General features: G+C 35.1%; 1 pseudogene; it reads left to right on the top strand.

Annotated features, from left to right (window-relative positions):
- Nucleotides 1-3,512: 3,512 nt before the first annotated feature.
- LOC121751835 lies at nucleotides 3,513-11,220 on the top strand (annotated as a pseudogene).
- Nucleotides 11,221-14,575: the final 3,355 nt, after the last annotated feature.

Below are 14,575 nucleotides of genomic sequence, written 5' to 3' on the forward strand. Positions count from 1 at the left end.
GATAGTTTAAAATTTAGGCGAAACTTCGAGATCTACGAAATGAAGTAAAACTAGAAATATGAGGGGTACTGTAATTTATTTGAACGGTGTTGACCAAACAGGTCGCTGTCGCTTTACTCGCATCACTATACTTTAACAAAACAATAATAAATTATTAATGAAGATATTATATTATTATCACTAACTCAATAAATTCCTGTATCCAACTTTTGCAGTGAATATTTGTTTTATTGGGGAGAGTATAAAAATAATTATAACCCATTATTTTAATTAAAATATTTAATATCTGGGCCAGATTTTTGATCAAAGTGGATCACCACAATTCCTTTGATATTTTATTTAATCTGGACCATTTCTGACAACGTAGCATGTTAATGTACTGGACTTTAATTACTCTATATATGTACGCAACAATTATAATAAAATGTTGAATTTATTTATATTTTATTTGGCGAAGACCAAAGACCAAATTTAAATTTCATGTGATTAGAAGAAATTAAATTTATTTGGACATGTGGAGGTTTGCGAATTGGACGGAGAGAGCTTCAAATTGTCCTTTAAGTATTAGTCGTCATAGTTGTTAGAATGTGTTTTTGGACTAGTAAAGTTTGGCTACATATATTAAAGGTTACTAGTGTTAGTTTATAACTAAAATAGAGAAAATGTTAGTTATTGATGGTGTATTTGTCTAAAAAAATGTACTAATAAAATTAATATAAAAGCACTATTTCGAAATATTCAGGTAATAATGATTGTAGCAAATCAAACCAATTCAAATTTCGTACAATGTTCGTCCAGAGCCTTTGTCCTAACGGCAAGGAGCTTAGACATTATTGCATGAGGTGCCGAGTTTGAGCCCTCTTGGCATCAGTTGTAATGATGTTGTAATTTCTTCCTATTTATAGTATATGAGTTTATTTGTAATTTTTATAATAGAGTTTCCTCATATCTATAGTATAGGAGTTTATTTGTAATTTTTATAATTTCTGTATATGTGAATATATGTGAATTTATAGTGAGTGAGTGGCGGAACTTTATTCTGAAATAAATATGACAGCTGCAATTTTATCCTTAACAATAATCTTACTCTCGTATTTGTCATTTCATAAGTAAATACATGTAGATGGAAATACACTGCTTATTTCTATCAATTTAAAATGTTTTATTAGCTTTAAAATGTTCTGTTCCGAAAAGTTACAAAGATCTACTCTCTATATTCACGAAAATTAGCTACAATTTTCTTTTTAATTGTACCATGAAAAAATTGTTAAGCAGAGTACTTCACATAGTTATAACTTATAGGGAGTAATATCTAATCTGCGTACAATGCGGCAGTTTGTTTTAGACAAGTAGTAGTAGAGTGTATTATTTTGAGATTTGATGTTTTGAAAAGTGCATCCTTGTCTATTTTTTCCCCTCAATCTAAGTCAATGGTCATTATCAGTATATAATTAATGCCAATTTAAGAAACACAGTACGCATACATAGATGCATGGCAATAATGTAAATACAGTAGGGCAGCATAATTATAATACTTGCATTAATTAATGTTTCATAATAGTGGTGGTTGTTATCGATTAAATTGTTCAATCATTTGATTTCTAGTGTTAGACCTACTTACACATTTACATATAGATGCAACCTTCCCCATAGCCTAAAAAAAGCGACAATTATAGTTGGAATATTTACTGTACTACTTAATGTTAGTGGTACTGAAATACAACTGCAAATTTCACATATTCTCAATTTATATTAATTACATATGTATTTCATTTTTATTCTTTTTCATGGATATAACTATTACTTAAACAATGACTTTTCGTTGAGATATGTAAGTCTCGTAACTTTTTAAATTTTTGCAGTCGTCCAACTATGGGCAAAATTGAAAATAATATGATAAAAATATGATATGACAATAAAATAAAGGTACTGTAGATAAAATTACAACATTATATTTTGAGTGTTGCTTAAATAGATAACGAATTAAATGACAATTCTGAATATAATTGTAGGATTTATATTCTAGTTTCAAAAACTACAAATTATGTTAAAAAAAGTCAACGATTAAAATGTACTACTGTACTAATTTGGTTTTACAAGTCAACAAGTAATTAGATTTAATAGCAGTATATAATTTGTCTATGAATGACTCCATTTGTGTACCACATATTTGATTAAAATAAGTACTATATTTTTTAGTTTATTTAATGAAATATGTTGTACTGAGTAGTGAGTACCACCAAAAGACATTGTTTATAATGCCTGATCATTTTAAAAATTGAAATTTTACGGAGTAATTTATTATTCTGATTTCTAAAATTGTTTTATGGAGTAATCGAAATTTTATGGAGTAATTTAAAAAATTTAAATTGTTTACTCCATATTGTTTTATGGAGTACTATTATCATAATTTAATGAAATTTGATGATTTAATTAATGCTAACCCAATTATTTTTAAGAGTGAACTATGGTACATGATCTTTTACTTTTACACATAAATGGTACTTGATCTTTATTTTATATCGTTTTTTACCTATAAATTACATTTTTGGTACGCGATGTGATTTTCACCCCAAAATGTTCCTCTAAACAAATATATTTTCCCATTTGTATCATAGAGGATATATTGGGCATACCCAAAACTAGTACCAAAAGTGATATTATAATATATTCTCTCATTATCCTCACTCTTTATACTATTGTTATTAATCAATATTAATATTATTATATTGATGTTATAAATTAGTAATTAATTTATTTTTAATATCATTTAAATATACTTAATTATAATTATAATTATAATTATTAATATTATTATTTTATATTAAATTAGTAACTAATCAATATAGTCTTAATAAAATTTAAAGTTGTGAATTGTATTCATAATGATATTAAGAGTAGAATATTTTAGTTAGGTGTTTCAACCCTAAAATGAGTATAAATTAATATAATAAAAAATATTCAATTGATTTAATTACTTTAAATAATTAATTTAATTAGATATTTTGTTCTTGATTTATATTATGAATGCAATTAGATGTATGTATAGAACACTAAAAAGAAAGAAGAAAAAGAAGAGAAAAGGAAAAAGAGGAAACATAAACTAAGGAGAAAAAAGAAAGAAGAAAGGAAGATAAAATACTAAAAGAAAGAAGAAAATGAAGAAAAAAGAAAGAATAAGAAACTAAAGAAGAAAAAAAGAAATAAGAAAGGAAGAAAAAAATCACATGTTTGGTACTATTTAATTGAACTTTCAAAAATATCCTTCGTAACTAAAATATCACATATTTGGTAATTAGGGTTATTTTTGTCATGGGGTACAAAAAACGATATAAAATAAAGATCATGTACCATTTATGTGCGAAAACAAAAGATCAGGTAGTTCACTATATTTTTAATTATTAGTAAAACTCAAGTTTATTTGAAAAAATAAAATACTTTGAAAATTTGCTTTGATGAATAGTCGCAACTACTTTAACTGTATTCTACACATCATTTCCATCATTCTCACCCCACCAGTCCAAAGTCCTGCAAAAAATTCCAACCTAATTCAATCTACCACGTTTTCCCTCCAATGTTTTTGTTGATCGCTATATGCTACCAAGAATCCGCGATGAATCATCACCCCAAAAAGAAAAGAAAAAAGAAATCCCCAATTACACAGAAAGAGGGAGGTTGATGGAGAGGGAAATTTAATGCAATGGCATTGAACGACCTCCTTCCAGCCTCCGAAGTCGTTGCGAATCGATCCATCGCTTTTCCCAGACAATGAAAACATTTATTTAAGTCATCTGCTTCTGTCGCCAAGATTTGGGGGCGGCCGAAAAAAAAATGTTTCCAAGCAACACATTATGCGACGGCGGCGCTAGTGGAGATGTAGAGGAGGGGACTGTTATGGACGCGTTGCAGAGGTCTCCGACGTACGATCGCGCGAGAACCGCCGTCTATCGCAACACTGCTGGGGTGCTGGCGTTGGTGGATGTTGGTAGAATCGGCAGTGATGAGCAGAAGCAGGTTTTGGATAAGCTGATTGCCGCTGTGAGTGAAGATATGGAGGGTATTTTGAGAAGAGTTCGGCAGAGATTTGATGTGTAAGGATTTCTTCAGAATTATGCTTACCAAGTGTTTGATAATTTGCTTGTGTTAATTTAGTATACCGTTTTTGTGTGGAACATTTTAGATAGTAATTTTACAATGAGGTGATTTTATAATGCTTTCTCTGCTTGTGTCCTTTGCAGTGTAGGCCTGGAATTTCCAAAAGTCGAGGTTCGGTTTGAGAATCTGAAGGTCGATGCTTTAGTTCATGTCGGAAGCAGAGCTCTGCTGACTATACCTAATTTCATTTTTGACATGACTGAGGTAAACATGTGAGAACGAAAATCCAATAAGCTAAGTGGTCTCTGTTTTCAAAATTAAGCTGACCTGTTCAATGGAAACATGGCGTGAAAAATAGGCCTTCTTGAGGCAGCTCAGAATTTTCTCTGGTGGAAGACGAAAACTCCCTATCCTAAACAATATAAATGGCATCATACGACCTTCAAGGTATAGCACAAGCTTAAGTAAAAATACAGGTAATACTTAAAATAGTTTATTTTTTATTTAACGAGTGAGGTTGCTACTTAGGTTGACTCTGCTTCTCGGCCCTCCTAGCTCTGGAAAGACGACATTTCTCCTGGCTCTTGCAGGTCGCCTTGCACCAAGTTTGCAGGTAATCATGCAGTGTAATTTTTTGTCGCAATGATTGTGATATTACATTTAGCAAAGTTAACAACAAAAATGGCCTTCAGTTTTTGTGCAAGCAATAATTTATGTCAGTTTCAATTACAACTTAGGCATTCCTTTTGTTTTTACAAATTTTAGACCATTCTTTTTTGACGACATTCTCTCCACCTTTCATCTTGACTGTCCAAACAAGTGGCTTAAACGAGAGAAACACACCATTCTGACCAGATAATATAGCTTTTTAATGCTTTACCTCTTGTTCAACCGTTTACATATGGGAATGAGCTAGACAACACTCTAGAGAACTTGAAAGAGCGCTTAGTCTTTTGTGGAGATGCTGGGTTTCCCTGTCCAGTGAATTATCCTTTACAAAATGTTGTTTGGTGAATATAATACCATTGAGTATTAGCTCTTATATCTTGTGATGTCCTATTGGTCCCATTTAGCTCTTTTGAAGTAGTTCATCTGCTTTTGAAGATGTCAGGGAAAGTAATGTATAACGGACACAGTGTAGAAGAGTTTACTCCTCAGAGAACCTCAGCATATGCAAGTCAGCAGGATTTACATATCTCCGAGATGACTGTGAGGGAGGTGCTTGAATATGCAGGATCCTGTCAGGGTGCAGGATTCAAGAATGGTAATATCAACTACACATTCATTTTGGCACTTTAAGGAAAAGTCTTTTTGCATGTTTCTGATCCTTCATTTGAATTTGGTGGAACCAATTGGATTATAGAAATTCTCATGGAACTTCTTAGAAGAGAAAAAATTGCTGACATTTACCCGGATCAAGAACTAGATATATTCATCAAGGTATGTCTTCCACACTGAAATTGTCTTTCACTAATAATGCTGGCTAGGATCTACTTGTGATCCGATAACACCTTTGAAAAATACTTGGTTTCTTCCTAGGCAATAGTTGTGGGGCAACAGACGAGTGTACTTGTGGAATACATCATGAAGGTGCGTCACTAAACCTTAAACTTTCTTACTTCTGAGGTAAGGAAGGCCTTTAAATTGTAGATAGCTAATTCTCCCATTTGTTATTGAATTAACTGATTGACATACAATCAGACATTTTTATTCTGAATACGATAATTTTCACAATTTTTTGACATATATATATATATATTTATTATTATTATTATTATTATTATTATTATTATTATTATTATTATTATTATTATTATTATTTTATGTTATTTTCTACTTTACTTTGGCAGTAAGTTTCAGTCCATGGATATAAGCAAACTCAAATGTTTGGCAATTTTTACTTTTCTTCTGATTTCTCTGAGGATCATAGCTTGTGCAGTTGGAATAAATACCTTTGTATGGTTCTAAACTATATGTAAAGATTTTAGGATTGGACATTTGTGCTGATACATTGGTGGGCGATGAAATGCTTAAAGGAATATCTGGAGGGCAAAAAAAGCGGCTTACGACGGGTAGTTACTCTTACTAGCTATATTGAGCTCAATTTACTGCTGCAGAATATTTCAGCTTGAATTACTAACCTATAAACATCGGCAGCTGAACTGCTTATGGGTCCTTGTAGGGTACTTTTTTTGGACGAGATATCAACAGGACTAGACAGCTCAACTACGCATCAGATTATCAACTATCTTCAGCACACAACTCATGCACTTGATTGTACAACATTAGTATCCCTCTTGCAACCGGATCCTGAGACATACAAGATGTTTGATGATGTAATTCTTTTTAGTGAGGGACAAATAGTATATCAGGGGCCTTGTGAAGCTGCAGTTGATTTTTTCACTTTTATGGGTTTCAAGTGTCCATCCAGGAAAAATGTCGCTGACTTCCTACAAGAGGTACTCATTTTGAGTTCAAGTTTTCCCTCAGAATCGTGCTCATTTGATTCCTTGCTTTGGAACTTACATTGTTAACCTTATGCACAGGTCTTATCTGAAAGGGATCAAGAGCAGTATTGGTTCAGGGAAAAACAATACACACATGTACCTACTACAAAGTTTATAGAAGGTTTTCAGTCCTTTCATGTCGGCAGTTCGTTGGCACAGGAGTTGGCCGTTACATTTGATAAAAATTACAGCCATCCAGCTGCCCTGTCTACCAAAACTTACGGTATAAGTAGGGTTAAGCTTCTAAGGATCAGTTTATCGTGGCAGATGTTACTTCTGAAGCGGAATTCTCCTGTGTTCATTTTCAAATTAATTCAGGTACTGGCATATTAATCTTCATATAATGAGGGTGTTGGCCTCTTTCTCTAGTATCTGCATCTAAGTTGGCACTATTGCTTGTGGTTTGAACTGCATAGACTTATACCAAAACAATTTTCTTTGCAGCTCCTCCTAATAATTCTTATGATGATGAGCGTGTTCTTTCGGACTACATTGCATCATAATACTCTGAATGATGGAGGCATCTACCTTGGTGCCCTTTACTTTGCAATAGTTATGATTCTTTTTAATGGATTTATGGAGGTCCCGATGTTGATAGCTAAGCTTCCTGTTCTTTATAAACAAAGAGATCTGCGCTTCTACCCATGTTGGATTTACACTCTCCCCTCTTGGCTTTTGAGTATTCCCCTTTCACTTTTAGAATCTTTTCTCTGGGTAGCAGTTACGTATTATGCCATTGGCTTTGATCCTCAAATAAGAAGGTTGTTATGTATGTTTCAAGTTTTATTCCATGATCTTCCAACTTTTTTTTTTTTGCTTTTGTCTGACAGTTAGACTCACGTTTAACACTAACGTGCTTGTAATGCAGATGCATTTTTCAGTTTTTGTTGTACTTCACTTTGCACCAGATGTCAATAGGCCTTTTTTCGTGTGATGGCATCATTAGGGCGAAATATGGTGGTTGCCAACACATTTGGGTCCTTTGCTATGTTGGTTGTTATGGTCCTTGGAGGTTTCATACTTTCAAGAGGTACTCGGTGATGCCATTTTGCATATTAGTACTTAATAATGTTAATATCATACTACATAATGTGTTAACACTACCATTCTTGATTGTTTTGGGAATTTTTCTTGCATGCAGATAGCATTCCAGTTTGGTGGGTATGGTTTTCCCCTATGATGTATGCCCAAAGTGCAGCTTCGGTTAATGAATTTCTTGGCCACTCCTGGGATAAGGTAGTATTGCACAAGGCTATTCTCTTCCTTTTGATGACTTTTGTTTTTACTTATCAACTAAAACGACTTTGGATTATAAAGCAATTCCTTTTTTGCCTGATGCTAGAAAGCTGGAGAAGGCACTAATTTGTCCTTGGGAGAAATGCTATTGAAGGTTTGCAGTTTATTTCCAAGTGACCATTGGTATTGGATCGGCGTTGGAGCATTACTTGGATATACCTTATTATTCAACACTCTTTTCACTTTGTTTCTGACTTACCTAAATCGTAAGTTTCATTCCTGAAAGATATCACCAAAGAGTTAATAGGAGATTTAATCATCTCATTAATTGTTGTGCAGCTCTTGGGAATCAGCAAGCTGTTATTTTCAGGGAGGATTGTCATGACAAAGTGAAGGGGAAAGAGAGTCGACGTTCCATCTTTTCTTTTGGAGAGGTTTTGCAACGTTCGCCCTCTTTTACTGGTCCCCGAAAGAGCTTTGAATCTCACATCATGACTTTTGGAGAGTTTCTGCAGCATTCACTCTCATACACTGGTATGCCAAAGAACTCTACTTGCGGTTTCTATTATTTCCCCTTCATGATCTGCCACTAAGTGATCTTATTTTCATCTTCTTCACTGATTGTCAGGAAAGAGCAATGAGAAGCAGAGAGGGATGGTTCTCCCATTCAAACCTCTTTCCATGTGTTTTAGTAATATTAACTACTACATTGATGTTCCATTGGTACGTAAACAGCTTTTTTATCACGAGGTCACTGCAAAGGAAAACCTGCATTAGGATATGTGACCAGCCTTAGCTCTATCGTACTTCAGGAATTGAAGGGACAGGGCTTACAGGAAGAAAAGCTGCAGCTACTGGTAAATGTAACTGGAGCATTCCGACCTGGTATCCTTACTGCATTAGTCGGTGTCAGTGGTGCTGGTAAAACCACCCTCATGGATGTTTTAGCTGGTAGGAAAACTGACGGACATATTGAAGGCAGGATGTACATTTCGGGATATCCGAAGAATCAGAAAACATTTGCAAGGGTTTCTGGATACTGTGAACAGAATGATGTACATTCTCCATGCCTGACTGTTCGTGAATCACTTGTATACTCTGCTTGGCTCCGACTCTCCTCTCAGTGTGACTTCGCGACACAAAGAGTAATTTCTCGGGTTACTTACCATTCATTTCCTTTATTGTGTATATTCTATGCCGTCATAGTATTTTTTTGGATTCAATTACAGGCATTTGTAGATGAGGTTATGGCACTAGTTGAGCTAACTCAACTACCTGGAGCACTGGTTGGGGTACCAGGAGTGAACGGCTTATCAGTCGAACAAAGGAAAAGGCTTACAATCGCAGTCGAGCTTGTTGCCAATCCTTCTATAGTTTTCATGGATGAACCTACTTCAGGTCTTGATGCCAGGTCTGCCGCCATTGTGATGAGAGCTGTGAGGAACATCGTTGATACGGGTCGAACTATAGTTTGTACTATACACCAGCCCAGCATTGATATCTTTGAATCTTTTGACGAGGTTCTGTTTTGTTGTGTGATTTTTTTTTGTTATTTTTTCTTCTTCTGAGGTTTCCTGACCCATATATCTAATCTATCATCCCTCCTGTTCCAGCTTTTACTCATGAAACGAGGCGGGCGGCTCATTTATGCTGGTCCATTGGGAGACAAATCCATCAAAGTCATTGACTATTTTGAGGTAACACTTGTTCCGAACTATCTAAATTTCTAATGGTATGTGTGTCTGTGTGTTTTATCCTAGGCTATTCCAGGAGTACAAAAAATAAGACCTGGATATAACCCTGCTGCTTGGATCCTTGAAGTGACGTCTCCGGCTGAAGAAAATCGCCTCAGTTTGGATTTTGCAGAAATATATGTCAATCAGATTTGTACACGTAAATATACTCTACTCATCTTTTGAAAAGTATAAGTGATTATATAATTTTTTAGTCATTTCATCTTTTTTACTCACCATTTCAGGCAAAACAAGATTCTGGTTGAAAGTTTATCCAAACCAGATAAGGATACAAGATAACTGAATTTCCCCAGCAAATACTCACTCTCATTTTTTGGTCAGTTTTTGGCATGCCTTTGGAAGCAGAACCTCTCGTACTGGCGTAACCCGCAGTATACTGCCGTTCGCTTCTTCTACACGGTGATCATTTCCTTGATGTTTGGAACAATCTGCTGGAAATTTGGATCCAAAAGGTTAGTTACCTCTCTTGATCTCTTTCACATCCCGCTGATTTGACTCTACTTTCCCAACTGCAAAATCAGTAACTCATGGAGATTTTACTGTCTACAGAGAAACCCAGCAGGATATATCCAATGCTATGGGTTCTATGTACGCAGCTGTTTTGTTCATAGGAATCACAAACGCAACATCCGTGCAACCAGTGGTATACGTTGAAAGATTTGTTTCGTATAGGGAAAGAGCTGCTGGGATGTATTCTGCACTGCCATTCGCCTTAGCCCAGGCACGCCCTTCTCCCTGCCCCCTCGCCTGATAAAATAAGCAGTTCACCGCATAATGCTGCAATAACCCACGCATGCTCGTACAGGTTGCAGTGGAGTTCCCTTATGTCTGCGTGCAGTCCCTCATCTACAGCACCATCTTCTACCTGATGGCATCGTTCGAGTGGAACGTGTGGAAGTTTCTATGGTACATATTCTTCATGTACTTCACATTACTCTACTTCACCTTCTTTGGAATGATGACCATCTCTATCACCCCCAACCACAACGTGGCTGCCATCGTAGCCGCCCCCTTCTACATGATGTGGAACCTCTTCAGCGGCTTCATGGTTCCCTACATGGTAAGTCATTTTATCCCGTTTAAATGAGAATCAACCTTTCTTGTGATGGTCGTGTGTTTTGGCAGAGGATTCCGATATGGTGGAGATGGTACTATTGGGCGAACCCGATCGCATGGAGTCTGTACAGACTGCTAACATCTCAATATGGAGACATGAGTGATCCGGTGAGACTGAGTGATGGTGTCACCACATTGCCTGTGAAGCAACTGCTCAAGGATCAGTTTGGATTCCGACATGATTTCTTGGCCCTTGCTGCTTTCGTGGTAGCCGGATTCTGTGCTATATTCGCTGCCACCTTTTCCGTTGCCATCAAATACTTCAACTTCCAGAGGAGATGATAAATCAAGCTTGCATATTTTGTCAACAAAAATGTTGAGAATGTCACACTGCAATACATGTACAATTCAGATAAGTTCATAAAACTTGTGGAAATTTTCCGCAGTATTGGTAGATAATAGAGAAGTGTTGCATTTGGGAAATCCAAATATATGGATATTATGACAACTACAAATATAAATGTAAGATCTTGGCAATCCAAAATAATAGAGTTTTTCTAGTTGTATGAAAATTGTACTGGAAACGTGATTATTTATTCGAATTATTAAATAAATCGAGTAAGGAGTGTGATATACCGGATTCAAGATTGATGATTGATGATCAAGAAGGTCTAGTGGAGAACATTCGATGATTGAATGCAATTTGCAAAAGAAAATTCTGAGGCCAAGAATACTTGGTAAATGTGGAAATTCTTATACAGTAGTACTTACTATTTAACTTATGAATTATGATTATGATGAAATTTGTATAAATTGATGTTTAGTGAAGTGGGCATGATTTGGACTGGACCACAAAGACAAGAAGCTACGACTTTTTTTTGTTGGCCGGAGTTAAGGTTTTATTGTTTCATTATTGAGATGTGACGAATAATTATTTTAGGGATATTGGTAATATCCCTAAAACCAAGAACTTTGCCTAAAATTTAGTATTTCCTATGAACTTTGAAATTGGTATATAATATCACAAACTTTGCAATTTGTTTGTTATTTTCCAAACTCACTCAAATAAGATATTTTCTTCAAAATCTTATTTACGTAGGCAACCGTGATACATTTTATGATATTTTAAACTACTTTTTAAGTTCATAACATGTAGGATAAAAAGTCACGTTGAAAATCACGTTGATTTAATTATGTCAAGTACGATAAAAAAAACCTCGTAAGTTAGTCAACTATAGTAATAGACATGCCGTGAGAAATATCAAACAAAGTGCAAAGTTTGTGATATTATATACTAATTTTAAAGTTCGTTGGAAATACCAAATTTTAGGTAAAATTTATGGTTTTAGTGACCAATTTCCCATTATTTTATTGGGCCCATTTTCTGATCATGTGCATGTTTCATAATTTGAGTAGAGACATTTGTAACACTCATTTCTATATTTATATCATAGCAACACAGATAATAAAAATGTGGCTCACTTTGTTTTTGTCTTTGTTTGGTTGTAGAGGTTAAACCTAATTATTGCTCGAGTGTCCAATAATTTGATTTTATTTTTGATTTTGAAATAATTGAAAATGAGAAGGCAAGAGCTTTAAAGAGAAAAAAATTGATGTGGCGAACAATTTGTCAACATGAAAGGGCAATGCGCCCATTGATTAGCTAACATCAAATGTTTATTAAACATAGTTGATTGTGGGATGTCGATATACGTACAAACGTATTTAAGTACTATAAATCACTTTTAATGCATAAATTATAATGTGGTCATTTATGTGAAGCTTAGTAAGTCTAAATCTAATGTATAATAATATAGTGATAACTATTTATGCATTTTTCTTTTCTTTTTTTGAATTTTAAAATCAGATTCACTTATGTTTTTTTCAATTACTTATATTTTATTTTAATTTTTGTTTTTTTATTATGTATATTTCATTTAAATTATCTATTTTTACTATTTATTTTTTTAAAACTTAAATTATGCATTTTCATTATTTTTATATATCATGCAATTTGCAATTGAAATTATTAGATTTTGTTTTATCATAAATTTTAACTTTAATAATAAGAAAAATACTTCATTCACTTACAAAATAGGAGTAATAGATATTCATTTGCTATTTTAGTACTACCTGCGATTTCAAATCTCATTTATCATTTGTCATTTTGGGTAAATGCATCACATAGTCTATTAGTAAAATATTGCACTCACATTTTATAAAAAAAACATATTTCATCATCCACTTCCACTCCTTTTCTTTTACTATTATTTCTCAATTGTATTATGTTAACTTAAATTGTGGAATGAATAGATACTAAACATGAATAATTAATTGTTTAAGAGTAATTATTTGTATACGAGACATTCAAAATTTCCAACAACTAACTTCATCCTCAAAATGTAGAAAATGAAATCAGCTGCGTACATATAGAAGAGGAAATTCTTTGGCCTAAATATATTTAAAAAAACCCAAAAAAAAGCACGAAGGCCAATGTATGAAAACGACTTCTGAGTAGTGGGCTGATTGAAAGAGATGGGAACTAAGAGAGAGAAAATGTGCAGTCAACATACTATGGAGCTAAAAAAAACACACACACATACTCTATATGAGGAAGAGAGGAAGATAAAGACACTAACATTATAGCACGCTCTCTCTAAATAATTGATCATTTGTTAGAGCATCCACGATGGATGTCCCAGTGGGAGATCCAGTAGGAGACCTAGTGATTGCCACATCAACATGCCCTTTTTTTTGCAATTGTTTAACTCTAGTGGATGCTCTATCTATTATTCATTTTTCATTTCAATTTTAATATTTATTTTTTATGGTTACCCAATATAAATAGTAAAATTAGACTCTAAATTAAAGAACTACCAAAAAACATACATTACTTAATTTTTTTTAAAAAAATACAACGAAAATACTTTAAAAGAGGTATAATTTCAACGACCACTACGTGTCCAAACTTTTTCGATCATGTCGTTCATGAGTTGAAGATGAGCTTGTTGGTTGCGCATGCTCTCCTGAGCTTGTAATCTCTCGCTGACTCCATAAGGTAAACCTCAAGCGACCGGCGGGGTTGCATGACCTGCGCTCGGACCGACTTCATCGTAGGACCAATCGCTAGCTCTTCGACCTTCATCGTGAATAATCATGTTGTGCAAGATGATGCACGCGTACATGACATTGGCGATATGATGCATGTACCAGGAACGAGCCTGGCCTTTCACTATTGCCCAACATGCTTGAAGCACACCGAACCCTCGCTCCACGTCCTTCTGCGCAGACTCTTGTCGCGCTGCAAAAAGCTCTCTCCTCGCATCCGTTGGGCAGGAGATCGTCTTCAAGAAAACTGGCCATCTCGGGTATATGTCATTGGCTAAGTAATACCCCATATGATGCTGCCGTCCGTTGGCAGTGAACTAAATAACCAGACCGTTGCCAATGCATTGCTCGGTGAAGAAACTCGACGTGTTCAACAAGTTGATGTCGTTGTTTGACCCCGCCACGCCAAATCCAAAGACGGTGGTCAACGATGGCTTTTAGGATCATCGTCGGGTGGGTACCCTTATACCCAATGGTGAATTGGCCTCTCCACGCTGCCGGGCAATTCTTCCACTCACATTGCATACAATCAATGCTCCCTAACATTCCAGGAAAGTCGTGCACCCTATCGTGCATTCCCATCAGGAACTGACAATATTCGGCATTCGGCTTGCGCAATATGTGGTGCCGAAGCGTCAATAACGCCCTCACTAAAATTTACCAGACACTCCCGGCCAGTTGTATCCCCGACGTAAAGATACTCGTCGAACATGTCCGTCGTGGTGCCGTATGCCAACTGACGAAGCACAACCGTGCACTTCGTGAGCGGGGATAGACCCCTTCTGTGGGCCGCATCTTTCCGCTGCTGGAAGTACTCGT

Source organism: Salvia splendens, chromosome 10 (assembly GCF_004379255.2).
Source record: "Salvia splendens isolate huo1 chromosome 10, SspV2, whole genome shotgun sequence".
In the NCBI taxonomy this organism is placed as follows: domain Eukaryota; kingdom Viridiplantae; phylum Streptophyta; class Magnoliopsida; order Lamiales; family Lamiaceae; genus Salvia; species Salvia splendens.